The sequence below is a fragment of the Neopsephotus bourkii genome, unplaced genomic scaffold (genome assembly GCF_033783945.1).
Source record: "Neopsephotus bourkii isolate Nb327-2 ecotype Australia unplaced genomic scaffold, CSIRO-AGI_Nbou_v1 NB_911, whole genome shotgun sequence".
In the NCBI taxonomy this organism is placed as follows: Eukaryota; Metazoa; Chordata; class Aves; order Psittaciformes; family Psittacidae; genus Neopsephotus; species Neopsephotus bourkii.
In genome coordinates, this window is record NW_026901405.1 from 182516 (window position 1) to 201857 (window position 19342).

The following is a 19342-nucleotide window of genomic DNA, read 5'->3' on the forward strand; positions in this document are numbered from 1 at the left end:
CTTCTCCCTGCTGATTCTTAGCACCTTTTATCTGAGGTTCTCAAAGTCACTGTGAAGCAGTAATGAATTAAGCTGCACAGTATCCCTGCTAGTTAGGTAAATGCCATTTCTGTTTCCACAGATGGGGGGGAAATGAGGCACAAAGAGGTTAAGTGCTTCACCTAAGGTCATGCTCTAATGCATCATTGTCCTTTTTCTGCATGGTAAGGGCTCATGCCCCCCTACTGGAAAACTGCTCAGAACTGTTCTCTAAGCATATTTGATGAATCCCATTCATACAGACAAAAAAATGGGAGCTGCTGGAATTATATTCTTGTCCTTCAGCTACATAAAGCAGTCTCCTGAAACTTGAATTAAGGGACATCTTTATTAGTTATCTGTATTGGTAGTAGTTAATTAATGGCTTATTAATATGTCTCTGTGGTTCTATCAGTACAGGGTAACAATAATTGTGCATTACTTCTGTGTAATGAAGCACAGGTCAGAACCATCTGGAAACTGCTGGTTCTGTGATACAGAAAAGACCTTATGGTGGCTTGCAGCTTCCTACTCCCTGTTTCTGGATGGTTTAGGAAGATTAGCATCACTCCTGAACACAGTAATGCTTTGTTTCTGTATTGAGTAAACTTTCACATATGCTGCCATCTTCATGAATTTGTCATTCCCCTCCTTTCTCTTAGTCCCATAGTTCTGGGAAATGACTGTCATCACCATCTTGCTGATGAGGGCAAATGGCTGAAATGACAGAAGCGTCATTCTGTTTGCAAACACGATGAAAGAAAACCTGCAACTCAAATGCACTTTCAACCATCAAGTGGAGAAAACTGTCATCAGATCAAGACTTGATGGTAAAAGATTCCTTTCCTGTTCTGATTTTATATGCAGTCAGAGGCAGGAAGCAATGAAGACCAGAAAAGGCAATTTTCAGGATCCAACACCTGCAATTCCCAAGATGCTGATAGTCTTTTTCCTTTATTTTTTCACAAGAGTATCCAGGACATGTGCATGATCATGCTTTCTTCCCCTCCCAAGTGTCTTCAAGTCTCTTCTTGAGCTCATGATCACAGGCTCTGTATGAAAGTGCAGTGCCTCTTAATGTGACAGCTCTAGGGGACATGTCTGAGCTGATGAAGCGAAGTTTTGTCAGCCAAGTGTTTTGTAAAGACTTCGGTTTTAGTGGAAAGATGAGGTTATCTTCAGAAATACTTGATGATTTTCCTGCCTTGTTACCTCTCCGGCCGGTCAGTGGTGAATAATTGGATTGTTGTCTACCCGCATCCCTCTGTACAGTGCTCATTGCTTTCACTGTCTCTGCTTTGGAGCTCTTAGATGCAGCAGATTGCTGTGCTGGTCCCAGCATGATGAATAAGAGTTTCATTAGCATTTAGGACTGCATGCAACTGACTGGAAGGAGAGCACTGCCATCAGCAGAATGAAGGGGAAGGAAGGAAAGGATCATGCTCATCCTCCCATTCTACCTGTAAGGATGTCTTATCCTGGATCACACTCAAGTATGTGCACTGGTGTGCACACATGAGCATTTATTAGCCTTCTCCTGACATTGCTGCATCTGAAATTTAGTGGCTTTTGGTTAGCTCATTTCCCTTTATATCTGTTTGGTCAAATCTGTGTCATTCTAACTTCATCTAGAAAGTGTAAGAGTTCTGGAGTAATGTTTAGAGGCCAGAAGTACAGCACATGAGCTGCTCCAGTAGAGCTGGTTCTCACATTTTAACAGAGTTGGGAGGAACTGCGACATGTTGTTCCTGCAGTGGTGTTCTTACTCTTTCATATATACCTCTCTATGTCAAGGCCATTTGGAGAAGTGGGGACAGAAGTAGTGACATTCCCTTTTTGAGTCTACAGGTCACATAGCATCAATTACTTTTTGACAAGGTCAAGCAAGAATCCAGAGAAGAGTGGAACTCTGTAATTAAATGCCATTCCCCCGGGTGACCAACGTGTACTGAAGGACTCTGAAAAATACTGCAACAAACAAGGTTTCTCTTTCTGGTCCTCCAAGCAATAGTTGTACAGTGCCAATGAAGTAACTTCATAAAGAATCCCCTAGACTGCTCAAAATAGAAGATGAAGTGAAACAGGTTCAAGCCTTTAAGTTACTTACATTTGAGGGTATACAGCTGACCTGTGCGCTTTACATAACATTTCTCTGATCGCAGACAGTGGTTCTTGCTGCCCGTTGAATCCTGGGTTCTTTATATGAAAATAATCACTTTAAAACAGCCCAGGATTTCCTGGCCCACTCTGTTCTGATGCAGATGTATGCACGCTTCCAAGTGCATACATCCATTCTTCCTTGTATGCATCTCCTTTCTTATTCACAAGCAAATATAGGCACACATCCATTTCCCATTCTACTTCTGATTTTGGCCTAGTGATTGCTCTAAAAACACTGGAAGCTGCACTTTTGCCTTGGTCCTTTAGACATTGGACTTTGGTCACTAGAGATCACAGTAGTGTTGTCAGTAGTGTTGTGACAGTGTGAAGCTAAAGACTGCAGAATGTCCACCTGTCCTCTGAGAAGGCCTTTATCTTAGCAGCTTAACAATAATTGGTGTCCTCATCTTTCAGGTTAAATGCAAGCTTAGGGTTATAGGGATGAAGCTGCTTCCTTTCTAGAACTATGGATTTGCTTTACAATCAGTGAAAATGCTAGAAAGTCACCTTTCCCCAGGAGTGCTGACAGGGGTTTTGGTATAGTGACAAGAATGAGAGGGCTAAAGGATGCCTTTACACTGGTTCTTTGGGTGCTAGTGACAACTCCCTGAATATTTGAGATGTTTTTCTTCTTAAGTTAGACAGCTTTGGAATTTCACCTGCTTAGGTAAGTCTTGGGCTAGAAACCTAAATTAACAACTGTTTTGGCTCCTGGTGGAAGGAGATAAATGGTGGTGATTAATCAAGCTCAGGGAAATACAAACCATGCAGTTCTGTGAATCTCAGAGAAGCCATGGAGTTTGGTTTTAGATCTAGGAATTGGTTCCAGTCCTCTCTGTACTTATCCAAGCAAAATGTATGTACTGATACCAGCCAAAAGCATAAGCTAAACTGAACTGCCAAGCACAGCATATTACCAGGGACATCCAAAGAGCCACAACCTCAACTGCCCACCACCAGCATTGAGAAAGGGTATGTGTAGCAGTGCCTACTGTGGTGGTTAGAGCCAGGGCTGCTCCTGTCTTCCTCATCTTCCCAGCAGATGCTGCAAGCCTTACCCTACAGGGCTCTCTTTCCTTTCTTAGGACAAGGATGGTAAAGTCTCAGCCATCATCCATTGGATGGCAACTTTCAGCTTCTCCTATGCTTCTTAGAAACTTGAAGCTAATTCTTCTAATCATGAGGATGATCTGGGTTCCTGGGATACCATGTATGCTGTGACAAGGTGTTTGATGTAGACTTCACTAACTCATTAAGTCTCCTGAGAAGCCATCACTGGATAGGTATATTAGTCCTAACGTATTTAGATTTCAAGTCACTGTCACCAAATAAGCATACTCTTGAGCATTTTTAAAGCCCTTCTAGCTGAGCTATTACATAGTACATAAATTGAGTTGCATACCTTTGATCTTTGCTTTGTGGAATAAACAGTTCTCTGTGCTTTACTTGCTGTACATGTGGTGATCCCACCATGTCTCCAGCATCATAAACTCCTGTGTAATCTCTGTATCTTCTTTTGCATTACAAGTCTGTCTTAGCCAGAATCCTTCCCTTCTAGCTGTTGCTCATTCTTAAGTTGCCAGAGAAGGACAAAGAAGGGTGAAGAGCTTGGCTGTTCTTGCCTCTATTCAACATCGGTGTGTAGAATGTGAGAAGAAACCCTAATGCAGAAAAGCTGTGAGCATTGTTGGGACCATTCCTTTTTACAGGGCTTCAAAGAGCAAAGGAAGATTAATGAGAAATAAGTTGCATAGCTCTCTCTTTTGCTGTTGGGTGAAGAAGGGTTAGGGATGGACATAAGCAGCTGGTCCACTGAAAAGTGGGGGAAAAAGAGAATTAAAATGGTACTTCTCAAGCTTCTTGGGAGGTTGAGTCATGTATTGCTGGTAGCGTGAAGGATTGTAGTGCAGGTTGAAAGTAGAAATATCACCCTAGTGATACATCGTTTTCATAGTACATTGAGGGACCTGATGTCCCTCCTTGGCATATCTCTAGTCCCTACTAAAGAGGTTCCAAGTAGGAACCCTTCCTTGGCATGTCAGTGAGTCATATGTGTGAAATAGCCACACTGTCATTTTAAATGCAGGGGGTATTTTTGCCTTTTAGATACACAGTCTTGATTAAAATCTTGTTTGCCCCTTTCAAGGGATAAATACCAGAGATCTATGAAAAAACCTTTGCAAGCAGCAGAACCTTTGTCCTTTATTCTTTTGTTTTTATTTCTTTCGTTAATGGTGCTGGTCTTTAGGATCTTACAAGAATCTACATTTCATTCTTTGTTCCTTTCAGAAGCACTTAGGAGAGAAGTTACGAAGTTTGGGATGTTCTTCTAGTGCCTAACCAGGTACCATCAGACATGTAGAGAAATCTGCAGGTTTACTGAAAACATCTTAAGTGTTATCAACAGAGCAGAATTAATTCAGAGCAACATTCAGAGTGGTCAGGAAAACTTTCTAAAGAGTATTCCATTAGAATTTGGTTTTAGTTTAAAAAATGATTGTGGAGGATAATTGGGAATTCCCACATAGGTGAATTAATAGAGCTTTGATGATTGTTCTTGTTGAGAGTGACTTTTTATCATGAGAACATTGAGTAATTTAAACCTTGGGAGGACATGAAGACTGGCCTAAAGTGGATTTTCAGGATGTTATAGCTCTGCTCATTCTGTTCACTTTTCTGTCCTACTCAAGGCCACGTATAAGCTCATGACATTCAAGGTTTGCTTGTAAGTGATTTTTGGAGCAACACCTTTTCACCAGTGAACCATGACAATGACAGTGTATGATGGCATTCTGGATGTATGTTCTTCATCTCAGTGCTTCAATCACATTAACCCTGTTGCAGATGGTCTGCATCCTGAATAAATACTGTATCCCAAACCAGGTTATTTGTGTCCTGGTGCCTTTGGGCTTGGGCAGAGGAGTTGAACAAGGTCTCCATAAATGTCTCTAGTAAAGTGGATCATTAGTTCTTTAAAATGTTTTGCTGTCAAGGTAGCAATGTTAAGGGATGTTTCTTTTTCTTTTAGTGACTTCCTGTAGCTTATAGAAAAATCTGGGTTTTTGGCTTTCAGCCTCAAAAGTTTTCCTGATGGATATACCTGCCCACTTTGGGCAATAGCACAAAGTTGAAAAGACAAATCCTGCCCTCACTTCTGTGATGCCGCTGCTGTAAATGTTCCTCACTGATGTTAGGACATTATTTTAATGCTGAGTGTCTGTGTACTGTTGGTGAAGGAGGGAATATGGGCCTTCGATTGGAATACAGGTAGATGTTTTCTGAAGTATGAATGGAAAGGAAGACACCTGCTATTGCAGGAAAGCTGAGGCTGGGTTTGGTACTTAATAGCTACTTTAGCTTCTTTATTCCTTTTCTTTCTTAAACAGCTCCAGTGATGATATGCAAGTAATGATAGGTCCAGTCCACTCTCTGTACCTCTTTTCACAACCAGGGCTGATCAAAAGAAAGAGCAGTGACAACTTTGGTCAGCAGAGACAACAAATTTGATAAAATCTTCTTGAAGGACAGGTCCATGATAGAAAAAGGAACACTCTTTGCACTCATTTGTTTTCTTCAGGACCTTTAACATACTTTAAAAGATTAATTCCCAGCCAGCTCTAATTGGGATGTCTACCATTGCCAGCAAGATTATTTTGGGGATATTAATCATTTTCTCTGTGGTCAGTAGGAGAAAGTGCAGAGCTGGGATCTCTGCTGTGTGCCCAAGGTTTGAGAAAACCTATCAATTCTTTTGTCGTGATATAAGAAAGTGTTTTTGAAGCTCTTAATGTTGCTGTTTTATTCACTTCCATTTGTGCTGGTCCTTATGCAGCTCTTTTATTTGTTTGTATACCTATTTTTCTGTTTCTCTATGTCTTGGTCTTTATCACATTCTCCCATGCATCCATTTTGTTTTTCATCTTCCTTGTGCTTCATCTTTGTCTTAATTCAGTCTCTGTTCTTTCTCCCTTGTTTTTCTCTTTGTCAACATGTTTTCCTTTAGTCTTCTTTTTCTGCATGTGCCTGTCTCTTCCTCTGTGCTCTCTCTTCTCTACTCATCCTTTATCTCTTTCCCACTCTTTCTCTTTTTTCCAATTCCATTAGCGAAAGTAGATAATAACTTGTGAATTCAAGTGGAACTTCATTTCTGAAACCGTACACTCGTGCTGGAACCCATTAAGCTCGATAGCGAGAAATGAGAGAAATCATAATTATCAGGCCAGTAAAATACATGAAACATAAAATTTGTCAGGGAAAGTAATTGAAATTATTGGAGCAGTTGGGTCCTGGTGCTGTACAGACCCTCAGTGATAATGGAAAGGTTACGGGCAATGTTTAGCAATGCTGATGAGGCCCAAGGTGACTCAACACCACCACAGTCAGCAACTTTATGCTCTGCTTACATTAATTTGCTAATCCATCTTTGGTAATGGCCAGCCTGAGCAGTGCATCAGGGTTCATAGAACCCCTGCCAAAGAGCTGGTGTAGCCAATGTTGCAAAACTTTTGCTTTCGCTTTCTTGTTCCTTCACCTCCCTTCTGCTCCTTTTCACATCTCAGTTTCTATCCTCTTCCGTATTCTTCCCATGTGTTTCCCATTGGAGCCATTTTAGATTGTACAGTCACCATATGTTGATTATTTAAAGCTTGTGCTAAGGCAGTCCCATCCATTTCTCTAGCATTCCCCTCTGAGAAGTGAATTTACTTACAAACTACCAGGGAAGCCTAGGAGCTGCTGCTGATGTTTCCATTCTCTTTTTGTGGGTGGCGAACCTAAATCAAAGGAAACTAAAGATGTAGGGATCCAAGCTGCACATAACGTATTTATGTCTTTGCTTATGCTCTTCCTCACCACTAGATCAGCCTTCATCCATTTCTTCACTAAAGAGATTGCAAGGGCTGTTGCAGAGCCAGTGCAACCCTCAGTGCAACTAGCCAGGGGATTTGTGGTGATGTTGATTCAGTGCATGCAAAGTATCCCTTTGGATTCTGTGTTGTATAATAAAACGTTATTACATCTGCTTCAGCAAGGCAGCCTTGAAAAATTGGCACAAACGTTCATCAGACAAGGTACAAAATCTATTTGCCCACTCTCATAAAGGCAAACACTAATGAACTATTTGTTCTGTGTGGAGAGAATGATTTTGCAGAGCAACTTGTTTTTAGAAGGGAAGGAGAGAGAGGAAACAGCATCTGCTTCTCTTTAGAGCCTGAAACAGAATCATCCAGTTCCCTCTTTATTTCTTGAAGGGTTAATCAGACCTAAAGACAATGACACAGTGGTCTTCACTTTCTCCTTAGGATCACTGTTGGGGTGACACATATAGGCCCTCATCAGAGCAGCTCACTCTCCTCCTTTGCTTCCATCCGTATCATCACCCTCTTCCCACCTGTCTTTGACCTAGTGTGTCTGTCCAGGGGCTTTTTCACTCCTCTGGAATTTCCACCCAGCCATGTGCAATTCACAGATCATTCATGGGCCTTTTTTCAGGGAGACTGAAATGCTCTCTGCAGGGCATCCGCTTTTAGTCCCTTCTAGCACAGGTATCCCCATTCCTGCTGCCTGCTGTCAGGCTCCTATCAGACAGATTGAGGCTGTTCATTCTGAAAAGACCTAAAAGCCTAACAGGACCCATCAGCACAGCATGAGCGTAAAAATAATCATTCTGCTGCAATCCACATGGAAAGAGCAGTAGCTTCTGTTACATTGCCCGTAGCTTCCTTTTTCTCTCTTCAGCCAAACTGTTGTGTGCTTTCCCTCCTAACTGGTTGCTGCCGTGGAAGCAACTGCGTTTCAATAGCATTAAGCAGTAAATACTTCTGTGGACTGCTTTGACAGCAGGGCTGCCTTATCCGACTATTAAAAATATATAATACCTGATAAACCCCAAATTTTAAGAAAATCAAGTCCTCTCACCAACAGTTCTTCCCTAGATGTGATGCTGAGCCTGTCATTTTACCCAGGGTTTCGTACTCCTGGATTTCAACCCCCAGAAAAAAGTGGTGTTTAACTAACTGCCCCAACAACCTCTTAGCAGCAGCAGTAGGAGTAGTGTAGCTTATTAAGATTGATGCCTCTGTTACAAGCAGAGCTTCTTATTATAGGGAATATGTTACATTTAGTTTGTCTGAGAGTGCCACTTGTAGATCTCTCTTCTATTACCATTAATCCTTTTCTGATTTGAATTATAAAACCACTGGGTAGGACTTTGGAACTGCAGTTTTAGAATACCCCATGGGCATTAAAAAATGCAAAAATGCAGTCCCCCCTGAAGCTGTTGTTGGGCAATGGATTAAAAAATCCCTGCACAGCCCCATCAGGCAAAGCGAGAAACCAACATCTATAGTGCCAGTAGCTAATAGAGAAGTTATATGGCATTGGAAGAAAATGAGGCATCATTACAAATGACCCAGGAGTAAGAATTATCACCAACTCTTGAAATGGCTGGAATGCTCTTTTTCCTCCTGACACATGGGTAGATAATCTTTACATTTAAGGGACTGAAGATAATATTGGTCTTTCTGTCGCTAGGAGCCTGGTTTCTCTAAGTGGTTGAGAGAAGCTGTAAGAAAGCCTGGGGAAATATGGAAAAGAAGGGATCATTTTCTTCCTCTCTGAATTGTTTTTTGCTCCAGGCAAAATCTGGCCTTGCTGTTCTCTGGCTCTGCTCCTTCTGCAGTGGCTCACACCTAGAGGGTGAAAAACAGCTTACCAAGAAACATGTAGTGTCCAGATTCCTGTATTTGCCCTGTAGAGGGAGTTTTCTACCCTAAGGGGTGTGTGTCTCTGAAGCATCTCCGATGGTGCCTGATTCTCTATTTCACTGGGAAGCAGTGTCATTCAAGCACCAGGCTTTCTGTTAGCTTCGTGTTTCCAGCCCATGAATTTATGACAAGCCATGTGAGCATCCTTCTGCCCTTAAAGACCCCAACAGCTGAAATGGATTTGTGAGAACTTCTACTCGCTTTTATTTATTTATTTATTTATTTTTAAGATGCTCCCTAGGAAACAGTTTTCTGCTGTTTTGGTTGTGAAAAACCATCTAGAAATAATCTGCATTTCTAGCCTTGATGTCAAAATGCTGAGGGAAAATGAGAAAAAGTGTGAATATTAGTAATAGTGGTTATTTTTAGGGGATGGTTCATACTTTTTTTTGTATTGACAATAATTTGTCACATGAATGGAGGTTCAGAAGGATTGTTTCAAAATACAAATCCCAGATTATGATACTTAGGGACTTACTCCACTGAGATCATTACGGGAACTGAAACTGATGTTCTCTCTCAACTTGTGCTGTCAGTGTAGGTTTTGTTAAGGTACTCAGCTAGGGGAGTAGAAGTAGATTAATTTGTTTCACTGTAGCAAGCTATTTTCTTCCCTGTTACAAGACTTGATGCAGTAGCACAGCTGAGCACTGTGTAGGTTGGAAATACTACAAAGTAATGTTTAAATCCAAGAATAGAGTCATTATTTTTCTGATGAAGAGATTAGGGGGAAAATAGTTCTGGAACTGTCGGGGTGGTTTGTTTTTTTTTCTTTCCCAAAGGGAATCAAAAGCAGTTTTGGTGGTAGCAGTTCCCAGGCTTCAAAACTTTATTTTTCCTTTTGCACTTTTAAAATTGAAAAGGAAGCTGCAGTGAAACAAGACTCGAGTAGTTTAATCTGCATATTTTCTTATTAAAAAAGGAAAACACAGTGGGTTTTCATGCGACAATATGAATAGTCCAGATTTTTTTTTAATGGACTTAAATTTTTAATGAGACTGATCCTGCAGTCTGGTTATTTATAACTTCCACAGCTTAATTAAATCCAGTGAGGAGGACTCAATAAATGGAAGCTTCTCAACCCCAGCTAGAAAGTGACAATCACAAAATGTAAGTGATGAGATTAGCATGTAAGGTGGTGCTTTAAGTATGTTCCTTTGTCCCTTTAAATCCAGGAGCTCCATGAAGATGGAAGTAAGGCACTACAAACAGGACTCTTGCTTCTGGTGCTCTGTTAAAATGTCAATTTTAAGGAAAAAAAAATGTCTCTAGGTCAGTCTTTTAAGGTCTGGAAATTTTTCTGCTTGTGTGGGTGCTGCTGGCAAGCTGTTTGTAGACACTAGTGCATCAAAGTGTCTGAACTACGGGGCATTGCTGGGAGCGAGCAGGAAAATTAATTGCAAAGAGAAAGGCTGCTTAGCACACATTAAAACAACTCACAGGCAAAACTAGGCAGAGAAAAGGGCCTGGTTATGATCCATCTCAGCTTTTTCCATTATGTGTGGAACATAGATGGTGTAGCAACATTGGAAAAGTAGCTTTTATTTACCTGAAGAAAAGTGATCCAAGCCAAAAAACCCTCGAGGCTTCAAATATGGTGAACAGGGCCAGGTGAAAGGTGGCTGTAGACTTGCTGTCATTCCTACTCTTTCTGTTTAGGGGGTCCTTAATGGGACTTGCTGACATTTTCCTGTGTGTGTAGTAGTTAAAGCACCAAAAGACTGCAACACTTAGGAGACCTGGATTGTGCATCAGCTCCTCCAGTGTTCCTCTTTGAACTTGTCAAGCTGCTTATTACTCAAAGAACTCTGTGTGGCTAGTTGAGGGTACTGGTGTAACTAGTGCTTTGAGACTTTCACTTCTAAATTCCTGTTAGAACAACATGGTGAATGATAGTGCATGTGCATATTACAATATTACTGCTGACTCTCTCCACAAAAAAAAATAATTGATATTTTATCTTAAAGTAAAAGAAAGAAGCAATAACATTTAGGCATTTGTAGTGAACTGAATTGTTCTATGGCAGTAGATACCATCAGTTAGCATATGGCAAAACAAATAATGTGGATAAGGGTTAGGAGTATCTGGATCCATTCACCTCAGTGCTAGATGCATAACTATGGAGGTTTAGATCTCCAGAGTGGAGACATCATGGGGGTTCCTAAGTGGAAGATCTAGGAAGATGGGATTTGCTCAGATGTTGCTGATCACACTGGAATAGATCCTCCATCACTCATCTCCGCACATGAGGATGACAGACCATTGGTGAAATAGGGGGCTGCTGATGGCATGAATGCTTTAGAATTGCTTTGTTTACTGTAGGCTGATCAGTTTGCCTTCAGGAATATGTAAGCTTGCACAGTGTTCCTACACAAATATACCTGCTTTCGTGTAGAAACTCTTTGCAGCCCTGGCACAGCGTTATCCATGTATCTTAAGAGCAGCACATGAAGGACCCAGAAGGTGAATGAGCTTATAAAGTTATTAGCAGCAGACAGTTCATAGGATTGGGATGAAGTTGTCCTCTTGTTGATTGTTGCCATCTTTGCTCTTTGAGGGTATAGCACTATGAAGTATGGCAAAATCCCTGCTAATCTTTCAGGAGTTATTCCTTGCATTATTATGCTCCTCATTCTACCACTATATCATGCTATTACATTTAAATCAGTTTAAGCAGTGGTATGAAAAAAGCTGTTCCCATACTGATGATCTAGATACATGCCAGAGAAAATACCTGTCTGCTGTAGATTCCTGACAGCTTGAAAGTTAATCAGTAGCCAAGTTTTGAGCCTATTCAAGCTGAGACAAACTCTGATAGCTTTCAATGGACCTTCAGTATGCTCCTAAATATGATGGGGTTGTTATCGCTTCATTTCTGAAGGCTGGGAAGGCTTGTTGGGGATCTGTCTTTTAGAGAGAGATGACTAGCTGTAGGATGACCTCTCCATGTCTGTCCTTGTTGCCTGTTCCTTTAGAGTTGTGTGAACCACTGGAGGAGGAGAATTGATTTGACAAGTTTAAGATTTCCTCCGTTAGTTGTCATTCAGAGCTACCTGCTAGCTAACATCCAGGAAGACATTTCTGCATTCTGGGTAATCTTTAACTAATAGAATGTTTTCCATCAGTTCATTATGTGTCTTATTACACCTGATAGCCATGATTGGAGTCCTAGCTCACTCCATGACCTTGTTCTTAGCAGGGTAAATTGCATTTCCCTGGTAAATTCTTATAATGAATTAAAAGAATTCCTATATACTGTTAGAGTCACTTTTTTCTATGAAGATTCTTGGCAGGAAATCCACTAGCTGCTGACTTTTCCGAAAATGAATAGACAAATGAAGTTGTCTTATAATGCACACATTTGTGGGATAATGTTTTCACCATAATTACTTAAATGTGTTAGTTTCCTTGCGTAGTTATGTCAGTTCTGCATGTCTGGAGCATCTACATAATTTATTGTAATTACATGGCTTTGTGTGTGTACAGAAGCTGCGTCGCTGAGCTGAGCAGCTAAGCTTTCAGTGTTAAGAAGGGCTATTAGAGCTTGTGCTTCACTACAAGTACAGAGACATATGTTTCCAAAGAAATAAAACTTGAGTTCCATCCCTGCAGATGTGTTGAACTTTTGAGAGGCAAAAATAAGCATCAGTAAATTAGCAACCGTGTTGCGTGATAAAAGCATGACATCTTCATTCTTCTGGAACCACTAGAACATCAAAATCCAGTATCTCACACATAGCCTTTACTCCACCAAAGGTTTTCTTTCACCTTAGGAATTGTTTGTCTTTGGGTAATATGAATCTATGTAGTACCTATGGCGCTGTGAGTTTTGTGTTCTCTGTACATCTGCTACTTACTGATAGACAGTAACACCTCTTCTGTGGTTCTGTGATGGATTTTGAGAGGCTTGTATAGGATTTTGTACGGTTTGGCTTTAACTTAATGGTGTATATTTCTTGCCCTACAATAATATGTACTTAACGCAAGCAACCTGGAAAGGTCACATTCTGGGTGCTGTTTGGGTATCAGGTATTATTACTACTGAAATTAGACCATTCACAAAGCTGGTTTAGGTGGACGCTAAAGGATATGCACCTTCTAGTGTGGTAGCATGTGGTACTTCCGTTCATTTAGGTTTTGTGTGTTTAATGTGTTAATGATAGCTGCATTACAGAAGGATGTATTTTACCTGAGACCTTGGGAAACCACTGAGTTGTCTTTTGGATCAGGAAGGTACAACTTTATAAAGTAAAAAAAAAATTATTCTTTTCCACCTTTCCACTGTCTTGTCATTTTAAAGCTTTTCGAGGCAGGCCTTGGTCTCTTTCTTACTGCAGGCACATTACAATATCCAGCCCAGTGGAGCTGAGCTGCTTCTTGAAATATGAGTGCTACAGACTAGACATTATCTGTAGAAGTACAAGTTTGCTTGTCAGTAGTGAAAATAATCTGTCTGAACACTGAACGTTTCTATGGATCCTGGTGAAGAAGTGGAAAATTCCAATATTGGGTGGGACAAGAGGAGGAAATGTATGGAGTATCCGGGTACAAAACCCACACAAGCCATTGTTGCCTTTCTAATTTCCTAATACTATTTGTTACTTCAATATTTTCCAGTGAAATAACAATACAATGCTGCCTACCCCTATGTGAGATGTCTTACTGACATGTGGGTCGTGAACACCTGCTTGCACCTTATGCTGCACCATACCGAGAACACAAAATTCCATTTGGAACAGAATCATAGAATCATAGAATGGTTAGGGTTGGAAAGGACCTTAAGATCATCAAGTTCCAAGCCCCTGCCATGGGCAGGGACAGCTCACATTAAACCATGTCACCCAAGGCCTCGTCCAACCTGGCCTTGAACACTGCCAGGGATGGAGCATTCACAGCCTCCTTGAGCAACCTATTCCAGTGCCTCACCACACTAACAGGAAAGAATTTCCTCCTTATATTCAATCTAAACTCCCCCTGTTTAAGTTTTAACTCCAACCCAGGTATAGGACCTTGCACTTGGCATGGTTAAACTTCATGAGGTTGCCATCAGCCCACCTCACAAGTGTGTCAAGGTCCCTCTGGATGGCATTCCTTCCCTCCAGTGTATCGACCGAACCACACAGCTTGGTGTCATTGGCAAACTTGCTGAGGGCGCACTCAATCCCACTGTCCATGTCAGTGTCAAATGAGCTCAGATGTGTCAAAAACATCACTGCCCTGCAGCCTGCTCTGCTTTCCCAGCCTTGGGCTGACCTGGGAATTAAAAGTATCCCTTATGCCTTTTGTGTGGGCAGGTAAACTATTCTTTACACAAATGCTCTGAGCTGTTGCTATTACAGCTCTGATATTAATGTTTAACATTCCTAACTTGTTTCATGTTCCAAAGTTTAGCTATTTAATGCAAAACAATAAGAGGGAAGGGGGGCAGAACACTCTCACCAGTCACTTGCCTTCATCATAAGAGGTGCTCATTCCATGTTTCCATGGTAATCATGGAACTCTGTGATTTGTTGAAGTTCACACCTCCCTCTCAGCTACAAGAGAGGAGATGCTAAAGAAGAGGCCAATGTAATTACTAACCTTCCAGCTATCCAGCAGCCCTAGGGCTTATCTGCTTTCATCAAGAGAGGATTGGATTGTGCCTAAAGTATAAGGATCCGACAGTTAAGAGAATTGTGCTTCATGGAGAGGTGAGGAAGGCAGGGCCATGGGAAGCTGGGGGTGAAAGGTTTGCTTACCTCTAGAAGACACCAAACATGAGGTATAGATAGGACATTTTGTACAGCATTAAGCACTGCAGTTGGAAAGGTCTAAAAGGTGATCCTGAGCATGTTTCACACACACACAGGTATTCATGTAGAAAATCTGTAATAGCTCAGCTCAAGTAAATGCAATTATACTTCTATAAAGCAGGATGAGGTGGGAGTAAAATTGGTCCTTTTTTTGACGGTAGCTTGTAGCAATACTATGTTTTTATTTTCCTGCCTATAAGGGTGCTTCTAGAGCAAGCAAATGAGAAGTTAAAGAAGAACTAGAAAGCTTTTAAACTCTGTCAGCCCAAGCACTAGCTTAGCTCAAAATTGAAAGGTGACAAATTGCTCTGCCTTGCAGCAAACAAGGGCTGGATCCAGAAATCAGCATGAACCTCAGGTACCTGTTTAACATGCAAGAAGCCAGGCATGTTTTGTGGGTGACAGGACCTTCCTTTTGTAAGTAAGCAGCAAAGTGAGACATTTGGTATTAGTCTGATCACTGATGGGTATGCAAAATAAACAATACATAGTCTGAGGACCACAGTCGGCTATGGAAGAAGTAACCACAGCTTTTGAGAAAATTCTTGGTTCCATTTCATTCCTCAGATGGTTTGAATGATGTTGCATAATAATTGCAGGGAAATAACTGGAAGGAAAGGTTGTTACTTATTCTAGCTTACTAGCACTTTCTTCTTTTTCTTTCCCTTGCTGCTCTGTGTCAAAATAAGCATAAATTAGGACAAAAGGAGTTCAGTAAATCCTTCAGCAACCTAAAAACAGAGGTGGGAGAGAAAGGACTGCAACCTGGTCTCCACTTCAGCTCTCTAGGACCTTCTAGGTACTGTAAATTCTCCTGAATGTTAAGGCCCCTGTCTGGAGTTACTCCTGTCTTCTCTTCCCATCATGTGGGGAAATGCCAAGTGACTCCAAGATTTCAGCTTCTTAATAAGATTTTCCATCCTTTTCTGTCCTTTAAGGAGTGGTCATTTAGCTACAGAAACAGTATGCATTTGTATTTGATTTCTGCAGTCTGAGTGGCTTTAAGGAGAAGGGAACAAAAATCTTTATGAATTCATTGGGTGTCAAAAAGATCCACTTGTTTGCTTTACATCTCTTAACAACCCTGCTCAGTTCCCCCCTCTCTATGTGTATTCTATATTCAGCTTGAAAAAAGTTCATGTTTAAGCCAAAGGGGTTTTACATGGTAACAGTTCACTTTTTGTTGTTGCTCTTCATACGTCTTAAAAAAAGCCAATTCACAGAATGAAAATGCTCTGGGGAATTTGACAAGATTCAGAAGGGCTTAAAGCAGATGAACAGTGCTGGAATTGAGAAAGTATTCAGAGTAATCCAAGTAGTACTGAAGACTGGAAATGCCATGTGAATGGTATCCATGGTGTGGCCCTTTTTAGACCCAAAGAGGAGCCACTGGCTGAGCAAACCAATGGGAGTAGAAGCAAGCTTCAGATAACTTGAGTTCAAATGCCTATAAGCTGTCACTTGTATGTAGAAATCTGGTGTATGTTTATTTTACACAGTTTGTTCCCTCAACCCCCCTTATTCCAATTAATATCTTGAATTTTTATCCACCAAGGTAAACCTGGCAAGAGTTTTCAGCAGAGTAACTGCATTTGCTGCAATGCACACAGCTCCTTAACTTCTTAGGCCTTTAACAGTGCTTTTCATTTAGAAGAGGCTGACACAGGATCTTATGCAACTGTAGATCAGTTCAGAGCTGGTTGCATATCCCAGGACTGACAGCAGAGCGATCCCTATTTCTACCTGGTTCAGGGTGTGTAGAAGTGTCTTACACTGGGTAGACACCAAGAGCATTCTCAGTGCAATCCCAGTCCAGCCCCAGTGGACCACTGAGCTTCCCAGTGTATCACTTGCATGTCCTATGTCTTCATCACCTGCAGAGTAAGGTTTCTTCTGCAAGGGCTGAGCTTGAGGCCATTTGAAGATTTTGACATGTTGGTGGTAGGAATATTCCAATGAATTCTGAGTTGGCTGCAAAATACCTCAGCCTGACAGACATGTTAAGAGCACAAGTGACTTACTTGTCAGGTATTAACGTCTCTGAAACTTTCCCAACATCTTACTTATACATCATTATCTTTTTCCTCCCCTTTCTCTTCCACACACTAGCTTGTCTGTAGATTTGGACAGTCAGCCAGCCACAGGGAAGGACTGTTTCTGGCTTTTGGTTCTGCAACATAATTAGTTATGAAGGTTATTTTCAGACTGTTAGCTCCTTCCAGCATCCTGTAACCTCACAGGAATGTACAAGACTGGTAGAAAAGCATACAGATTTTATCAGCCATATTGTAACTATTGTGGTTTTGAACCTTTTCTGTTAGCTCCTTCCAGCATCCTGTAACCTCACAGGAATATACAAGACTGGTAGAAAAGCATGCAGATTTTATCAGCCATATTGTAACTATGGTGGCTTTGAACCTTTTCACCCAAAAGTCATTGCACCAGTCATCATGTGATCACAGCATTGATGTGTTTATGTATTGTCTATAGCAATTTTCCTCAGAATAATATAGAACTCATAATTATTGCAGGGAGAACAATATTTTACCCATTAGACCTGGAAACACTCAGAAGCATTGTCTACAGCACTGCTAACTTATACATTGAAAATTGCTGCTAGTCCAGTTTAACTTGATATTGATGCAGGTGGGAGACTGAGTAGACACGGTCACAGCAGCCAGACTTGTTTTTTATGATCATTTCATGCAGTTTGTACAGTACTGTTTTCAACAAATGTAAGTAAAAATGGCAGGGTGAAATCCTCAGCCCTATCAAGAGCAGGACTCCAGGTTTTCAAAGAGCCAGCAGTTGTGTTGTATCTGACTGGCTGGGAATGGCAGAATTGGTCTAATGAGCTTCTTGCTCAGGCATCTAACTCAGGCAGAAACAAGTCAGGAACTCGGATCTGTTGGTACTCAGCAAAAGCAGTTGTTCTACACTGTTGTAGTTTAGCCCCAGCTGGCAACTAAGTACCAAGAAACCAGGACACACATGGAGACAGAATACCTCTGACCCAGGGCAAAACTGAGTTAATCAGAAGTATAGTGCTCATCTGTGAGCCCTCACAGGCTGGGGTATATCACTCTTAACACTCCTTGCAAATCAGGATATGCTCATTCACATGCAAGGCTGGAAATTTTCAGAGAGCATCCTGCAGAAGCCACACTGATGACACTTGTTTTCTTGTACTTAGAGCACTATGGGCAAGAACTAGAGGAATAGATGGTTGTGAGAAGGAAGGTATTTTTATGCCAGGATTATAGAGAGGAATAGAGTTCCAGGTCTGGAAATGTTTCCTGTTTTGTTCAGTATAAATATCTTGATGTGCTTTATTTTGGCCCTGTGATCTTAGAACTGTCATCCCCAAAATCTAAAACATTAACCACATATTTGTGCATAAATAACAATTCAGAGGTTGAGGTACAACTAAAATGAAGAAAACTTGCAAACATGAATAAATCCTTGGGGGTTATGCAGTCTAGAATGTATAAAATATTTAACTGCGTGTTAGAGCAGTAGCAGGGATCCAGAATGCATGAAAGGTTCTTCATAGCTATGCAAGTGGGTTCAAAATCAGTAGAGCATAAGAAGGGAGAAACCTGAGAGCTTCCGTTTGCTCTTCTAGACTTGAGAGTATTCGCTTAGCTAGACTTGGGAAAGGTTCTGGTTGTTAGAAAAGCAACATATAATGTTACCTTGGCAACCTGAGGTGCTCTGTGTTCAAAGAGAGATAAGGATAGTTTTTAAAAGTCTGGAAGAAGTCTTCGCTAGAGCTGGCGTGTTGGTGAATGGCTCTTCAGAGCAGCAGGCATCTGCATGCAGGCGTGATAAGACTTTGAACGGCAGCTGCGGTATGTCTGTGTGTGTCAACAATTAAATCTGTGCCAAAAAAAATTGCAAGGATATATGTGAGTTGCAATCTTTTACTCTCTTTAGTTCAATCTTCTTTCCTCCTAGGGTCTAAGGTACTTCTGCCTGTTGATTTGGTGAGGAAAGAATAGGTGCTCCCATAAAACAGCCTTTTATTTCCTTTCATGCAGAATTTACATTTAAAGCATTCTGCAGATGAATTTGATTCATCTTCAGGTTCTGTGGTAGGCACTTCTACTTTTTTTAGGTGGCAAGGTGACCCTTTGCTGAGAGATCTTGGGGGGGGTTATTCTGAAGAAGTGGGGACCTTATCACTCTCTACAACTACCTAAAAGGATGTTGTAGCGTGGTGGGGTTGGTCTCTTCTCCCAAGTAACAAGTGACAGGACAAGAGGAAACAGCCTCATGCTGCACCAGGAAAGGATTAAGTGGATACGAAGAAGAATTCCTTCCCCAAAGTGTGCTCAGGCATTGGAACTGGCTTCCCAGGGCTGTGGTGGAGCCACAGTCCCTGGAAGTGTCCACAAAATTTGTAGATTAGGCCCTCAGTGACATGGGTTAGTGGTGGCCTTGGCAGCTGGAGTAATGATTGAACTTGATAATCTTGAAAGGTCTTTTCCAAGCTAGCAAATTCTATGATTCTATGATCTTTTGCATTGCATCTGAAAACTGCACTCCTTACAGTAAGTCAAAGTAGGCAGCAGTGGCAAGATTTGGGTTTGGAGAGAGGGACATTCT